The sequence below is a fragment of the Ambystoma mexicanum genome, unplaced genomic scaffold (assembly GCF_040938575.1).
Source record: "Ambystoma mexicanum isolate Mex_15411 unplaced genomic scaffold, UKY_AmexF1_1 Mex_scaf10, whole genome shotgun sequence".
Lineage (NCBI taxonomy): Eukaryota > Metazoa > Chordata > Amphibia > Caudata > Ambystomatidae > Ambystoma > Ambystoma mexicanum.
In genome coordinates, this window is record NW_027182325.1 from 2,760,001 (window position 1) to 2,765,000 (window position 5,000).

General features: G+C 45.8%; 11 non-coding genes and 4 pseudogenes across 11 annotated transcripts; all 15 read left to right on the plus strand.

Annotated features, from left to right (window-relative positions):
• LOC138544663 (5S ribosomal RNA) overlaps window positions 1-6 on the plus strand; it is a 109-nt pseudogene extending 103 nt beyond the window's left edge.
• Window positions 7-470: 464 nt separating this feature from the next.
• LOC138542086 (5S ribosomal RNA) lies at window positions 471-589 on the plus strand. The gene has a single exon (XR_011290074.1). It is a non-coding gene; the product is annotated as a 5S ribosomal RNA (ribosomal RNA).
• Window positions 590-695: 106 nt separating this feature from the next.
• On the plus strand, window positions 696-814 carry LOC138540921 (5S ribosomal RNA). Its single transcript, XR_011288945.1, has one exon. It is a non-coding gene; the product is annotated as a 5S ribosomal RNA (ribosomal RNA).
• Window positions 815-920: 106 nt separating this feature from the next.
• Window positions 921-1,039, plus strand: LOC138540575 (5S ribosomal RNA). The gene has a single exon (XR_011288618.1). It is a non-coding gene; the product is annotated as a 5S ribosomal RNA (ribosomal RNA).
• A 106-nt stretch (window positions 1,040-1,145) lies between these two features.
• On the plus strand, window positions 1,146-1,264 carry LOC138537760 (5S ribosomal RNA). The gene has a single exon (XR_011285885.1). It is a non-coding gene; the product is annotated as a 5S ribosomal RNA (ribosomal RNA).
• A 105-nt stretch (window positions 1,265-1,369) lies between these two features.
• Window positions 1,370-1,478, plus strand: LOC138547016 (5S ribosomal RNA; annotated as a pseudogene).
• Window positions 1,479-1,941: 463 nt separating this feature from the next.
• On the plus strand, window positions 1,942-2,060 carry LOC138537493 (5S ribosomal RNA). Its single transcript, XR_011285626.1, has one exon. It is a non-coding gene; the product is annotated as a 5S ribosomal RNA (ribosomal RNA).
• A 106-nt stretch (window positions 2,061-2,166) lies between these two features.
• Window positions 2,167-2,285, plus strand: LOC138550619 (5S ribosomal RNA). The gene has a single exon (XR_011294369.1). It is a non-coding gene; the product is annotated as a 5S ribosomal RNA (ribosomal RNA).
• A 105-nt stretch (window positions 2,286-2,390) lies between these two features.
• LOC138543656 (5S ribosomal RNA) lies at window positions 2,391-2,499 on the plus strand (annotated as a pseudogene).
• Window positions 2,500-2,963: 464 nt separating this feature from the next.
• Window positions 2,964-3,082, plus strand: LOC138549219 (5S ribosomal RNA). Its single transcript, XR_011293004.1, has one exon. It is a non-coding gene; the product is annotated as a 5S ribosomal RNA (ribosomal RNA).
• A 106-nt stretch (window positions 3,083-3,188) lies between these two features.
• On the plus strand, window positions 3,189-3,307 carry LOC138550631 (5S ribosomal RNA). Its single transcript, XR_011294381.1, has one exon. It is a non-coding gene; the product is annotated as a 5S ribosomal RNA (ribosomal RNA).
• Window positions 3,308-3,412: 105 nt separating this feature from the next.
• On the plus strand, window positions 3,413-3,521 carry LOC138543657 (5S ribosomal RNA; annotated as a pseudogene).
• Window positions 3,522-3,985: 464 nt separating this feature from the next.
• Window positions 3,986-4,104, plus strand: LOC138537553 (5S ribosomal RNA). Its single transcript, XR_011285685.1, has one exon. It is a non-coding gene; the product is annotated as a 5S ribosomal RNA (ribosomal RNA).
• A 464-nt stretch (window positions 4,105-4,568) lies between these two features.
• Window positions 4,569-4,687, plus strand: LOC138538864 (5S ribosomal RNA). Its single transcript, XR_011286949.1, has one exon. It is a non-coding gene; the product is annotated as a 5S ribosomal RNA (ribosomal RNA).
• Window positions 4,688-4,793: 106 nt separating this feature from the next.
• On the plus strand, window positions 4,794-4,912 carry LOC138550823 (5S ribosomal RNA). The gene has a single exon (XR_011294568.1). It is a non-coding gene; the product is annotated as a 5S ribosomal RNA (ribosomal RNA).
• The last annotated feature ends 88 nt before the right edge of the window (window positions 4,913-5,000 follow it).

A 5,000-nucleotide genomic window follows, 5' to 3' on the forward strand; every position in this document is an offset into this window, starting at 1 on the left:
TAGGCTTTTTTTGTGCTCCATGATTAGTAATTGCGCAACTTCTCAATTATTTTTCAAATTTGGTATGTTTCCAAAATAATTGTATCCCGTTTTATAGCGGAAATGTTGGACAACATCATGAGGGCTGGAGCTACCTTTTTACATAGAATTAGCATACAGGTAGTGTGTTCATGGGTAATAAATCGACTTTCACATGTAATGCAGTACAGAGAATATTGAGTCCTTCAAGAGGCATGAAAGAAAACCATTATTGTGTTGATTGTTCTCTCCACCTCCCTGCAACAGACACAGGATGGATGAATTAAAGTTATCCTACCAGACATAGGAGTCCTGAATGGGCCCACCAGTCTTATATATCTCGCCTGATCGAGCCTGATCGAGCGATGAGCGTGGTATCATGTTGCAAGTGGCTGCATGGCTTAGCTTACTAAATGCAAATGCATAAGAGTAATATTCTTAGCATTCCTAGAGCCTACGGCCACACCACACTGAATGCACCCGATCTTGACTGATCTCGGAAGTTAAGCAGTGTCAGGCCTAGTTAGTACCTGGATGGGAGACCGCCTGGGAATACCAGGTGCTGTAGGCTTTTTTGTGCTCCAAGTTCAGGAAGTGAGCCCTTTCTCAATTGCCTTTTAAAACTGCAAGGTCTAGCCGACTAGATGCTTAAAAGTACAAAACTCACTAGGCCCAGAGCCTACGGCCACACCACACTGAATGTGCCTGATCTCGTCTGATCTCAGAAGCTAAGCAGTGTCGGGCCTAGTTAGTACCTGGGTGGAAGACCGCCTGGGAATACCAGGTGCTGTAGGCTTTTTTGTACTCCAAGTTCAGGAAGTGAGCCATTTCTCAATTGCCTTTCAAAACTGCAAGGTCTAGCCGACTAGATGCTTAAAAGTACAAAACTCACAAGAACCAGAGCCTACGGCCACACCACACCGAATGCGCCCGATCTCGTCTGATCTCGGAAGCTAAGCAGTGTCGGGCCTCGTTAGTACCTGGATGGGAGACCGCCTGGGAATACCAGGTGCTGTAGGCTTTTTTGTGCTCCAAGTTCAGGAAGTGAGCCATTTCTCAATTGCCTTTCAAAACTGCAAGGTCTAGCTGACTAGATGCTTAAAAGTACAAAACTCACTAGGCCCAGAGCCTACGGCCACACCACACTGATTGCGCCCGATCTTGTCTGATCTCGGAAGCTAAGCAGTGTCGGGCCTAGTTAGTACCTGGATGGGAGACCACCTGGGAATACCAGGTGCTGTAGGCTTTTTTGTGTCCAAGTTCAGGAAGTGAGCCATTTCACAATTGCCTTTCAAAACTGCAAGGTCTAGCCGACTAGATGCTTAAAAGTACAAAACTCACTAGGCCCAGAGCCTACGGCCACACCACACTGAATGTGCCCGATCTCGAAAGCTAAGCAGGGTCAGGCCTAGTTAGTACCTGGATGGGAGACTGCCTGGGAATACCAGGTGCTGTAGGCTTTTTTGTGCTCCATGATTAGTAATTGCGCAACTTCTCAATTATTTTTCAAATTTGGTATGTTTCCAAAATAATTGTATCCCGTTTTATAGCGGAAATGTTGGACAACATCATGAGGGCTGGAGCTACCTTTTTACATAGAATTAGCATACAGGTAGTGTGTTCATGGGTAATAAATCGACTTTCACATGTAATGCAGTACAGAGAATATTGAGTCCTTCAAGAGGCATGAAAGAAAACCATTATTGTGTTGATTGTTCTCTCCACCTCCCTGCAACAGACACAGGATGGATGAATTAAAGTTATCCTACCAGACATAGGAGTCCTGAATGGGCCCACCAGTCTTATATATCTCGCCTGATCGAGCCTGATCGAGCGATGAGCGTGGTATCATGTTGCAAGTGGCTGCATGGCTTAGCTTACTAAATGCAAATGCATAAGAGTAATATTCTTAGCATTCCTAGAGCCTTCGGCCACACCACACTGAATGCACCCGATCTCGTCTGATCTCGGAAGTTAAGCAGTGTCAGGCCTAGTTAGTACCTGGATGGGAGACCGCCTGGGAATACCAGGTGCTGTAGGCTTTTTTGTGCTCCAAGTTCAGGAAGTGAGCCATTTCTCAATTGCCTTTCAAAACTGCAAGGTCTAGCCGACTAGATGCTTAAAAGTACAAAACTCACTAGGCCCAGAGCCTACGGCCACACCACACTGAATGCGCCCGATCTCGTCTGATCTCGGAAGCTAAGCAGTGTCGGGCCTAGTTAGTACCTGGATGGGAGACCACCTGGGAATACCAGGTGCTGTAGGCTTTTTTGTGCTCCAAGTTCAGGAAGTGAGCCATTTCACAATTGCCTTTCAAAACTGCAAGGTCTAGCCGACTAGATGCTTAAAAGTACAAACTCACTAGGCCCAGAGCCTACGGCCACACCACACTGAATGCGCCCGATCTCGGAAGCTAAGCAGGGTCGGGCCTAGTTAGTACCTGGATGGGAGACTGCCTGGGAATACCAGGTGCTGTAGGCTTTTTTTGTGCTCCATGATTAGTAATTGCGCAACTTCTCAATTATTTTTCAAATTTGGTATGTTTCCAAAATAATTGTATCCCGTTTTATAGCGGAAATGTTGGACAACATCATGAGGGCTGGAGCTACCTTTTTACATAGAATTAGCATACAGGTAGTGTGTTCATGGGTAATAAATCGACTTTCACATGTAATGCAGTACAGAAAATATTGAGTCCTTCAAGAGGCATGAAAGAAAACCATTATTGTGTTGATTGTTCTCTCCACCTCCCTGCAACAGACACAGGATGGATGAATTAAAGTTATCCTACCAGACATAGGAGTCCTGAATGGGCCCACCAGTCTTATATATCTCGCCTGATCGAGCCTGATCGAGCGATGAGCGTGGTATCATGTTGCAAGTGGCTGCATGGCTTAGCTTACTAAATGCAAATGCATAAGAGTAATATTCTTAGCATTCCTAGAGCCTACGGCCACACCACACTGAATGCACCCGATCTCGTCTGATCTCGGAAGTTAAGCAGTGTCAGGCCTAGTTAGTACCTGGATGGGAGACCGCCTGGGAATACCAGGTGCTGTAGGCTTTTTTGTGCTCCAAGTTCAGGAAGTGAGCCATTTCTCAATTGCCTTTCAAAACTGCAAGGTCTAGCCGACTAGATGCTTAAAAGTACAAAACTCACTAGGCCCAGAGCCTACGGCCACACCACACTGAATGCGCCCGATCTCGTCTGATCTCGGAAGCTAAGCAGTGTCGGGCCTAGTTAGTACCTGGATGGGAGACCACCTGGGAATACCAGGTGCTGTAGGCTTTTTTGTGCTCCAAGTTCAGGAAGTGAGCCATTTCACAATTGCCTTTCAAAACTGCAAGGTCTAGCCGACTAGATGCTTAAAAGTACAAACTCACTAGGCCCAGAGCCTACGGCCACACCACACTGAATGCGCCCGATCTCGGAAGCTAAGCAGGGTCGGGCCTAGTTAGTACCTGGATGGGAGACTGCCTGGGAATACCAGGTGCTGTAGGCTTTTTTTGTGCTCCATGATTAGTAATTGCGCAACTTCTCAATTATTTTTCAAATTTGGTATGTTTCCAAAATAATTGTATCCCGTTTTATAGCGGAAATGTTGGACAACATCATGAGGGCTGGAGCTACCTTTTTACATAGAATTAGCATACAGGTAGTGTGTTCATGGGTAATAAATCGACTTTCACATGTAATGCAGTACAGAAAATATTGAGTCCTTCAAGAGGCATGAAAGAAAACCATTATTGTGTTGATTGTTCTCTCCACCTCCCTGCAACAGACACAGGATGGATGAATTAAAGTTATCCTACCAGACATAGGAGTCCTGAATGGGCCCACCAGTCTTATATATCTCGCCTGATCGAGCCTGATCGAGCGATGAGCGTGGTATCATGTTGCAAGTGGCTGCATGGCTTAGCTTACTAAATGCAAATGCATAAGAGTAATATTCTTAGCATTCCTAGAGCCTACGGCCACACCACACTGAATGCACCCGATCTCGTCTGATCTCGGAAGTTAAGCAGTGTCAGGCCTAGTTAGTACCTGGATGGGAGACTGCCTGGGAATACCAGGTGCTGTAGGCTTTTTTTGTGCTCCATGATTAGTAATTGCGCAACTTCTCAATTATTTTTCAAATTTGGTATGTTTCCAAAATAATTCTATCCCGTTTTATAGCGGAAATGTTGGACAACATCATGAGGGCTGGAGCTACCTTTTTACATAGAATTAGCATACAGGTAGTGTGTTCATGGGTAATAAATCGACTTTCACATGTAATGCAGTACAGAGAATATTGAGTCCTTCAAGAGGCATGAAAGAAAACCATTATTGTGTTGATTGTTCTCTCCACCTCCCTGCAACAGACACAGGATGGATGAATTAAAGTTATCCTACCAGACATAGGAGTCCTGAATGGGCCCACCAGTCTTATATATCTCGCCTGATCGAGCCTGATCGAGCGATGAGCGTGGTATCATGTTGCAAGTGGCTGCATGGCTTAGCTTACTAAATGCAAATGCATAAGAGTAATATTCTTAGCATTCCTAGAGCCTACGGCCACACCACACTGAATGCACCCGATCTCGACTGATCTCGGAAGTTAAGCAGTGTCAGGCCTAGTTAGTACCTGGATGGGAGACCGCCTGGGAATACCAGGTGCTGTAGGCTTTTTTGTGCTCCAAGTTCAGGAAGTGAGCCCTTTCTCAATTGCCTTTTAAAACTGCAAGGTCTAGCCGACTAGATGCTTAAAAGTACAAAACTCACTAGGCCCAGAGCCTACGGCCACACCACACTGAATGTGCCTGATCTCGTCTGATCTCAGAAGCTAAGCAGTGTCGGGCCTAGTTAGTACCTGGATGGGAGACCGCCTGGGAATACCAGGTGCTGTAGGCTTTTTTGTGCTCCAAGTTCAGGAAGTGAGCCATTTCTCAATTGCCTTTCAAAACTGCAAGGTCTAGCTGACTAGATGCTTAAAAGTACA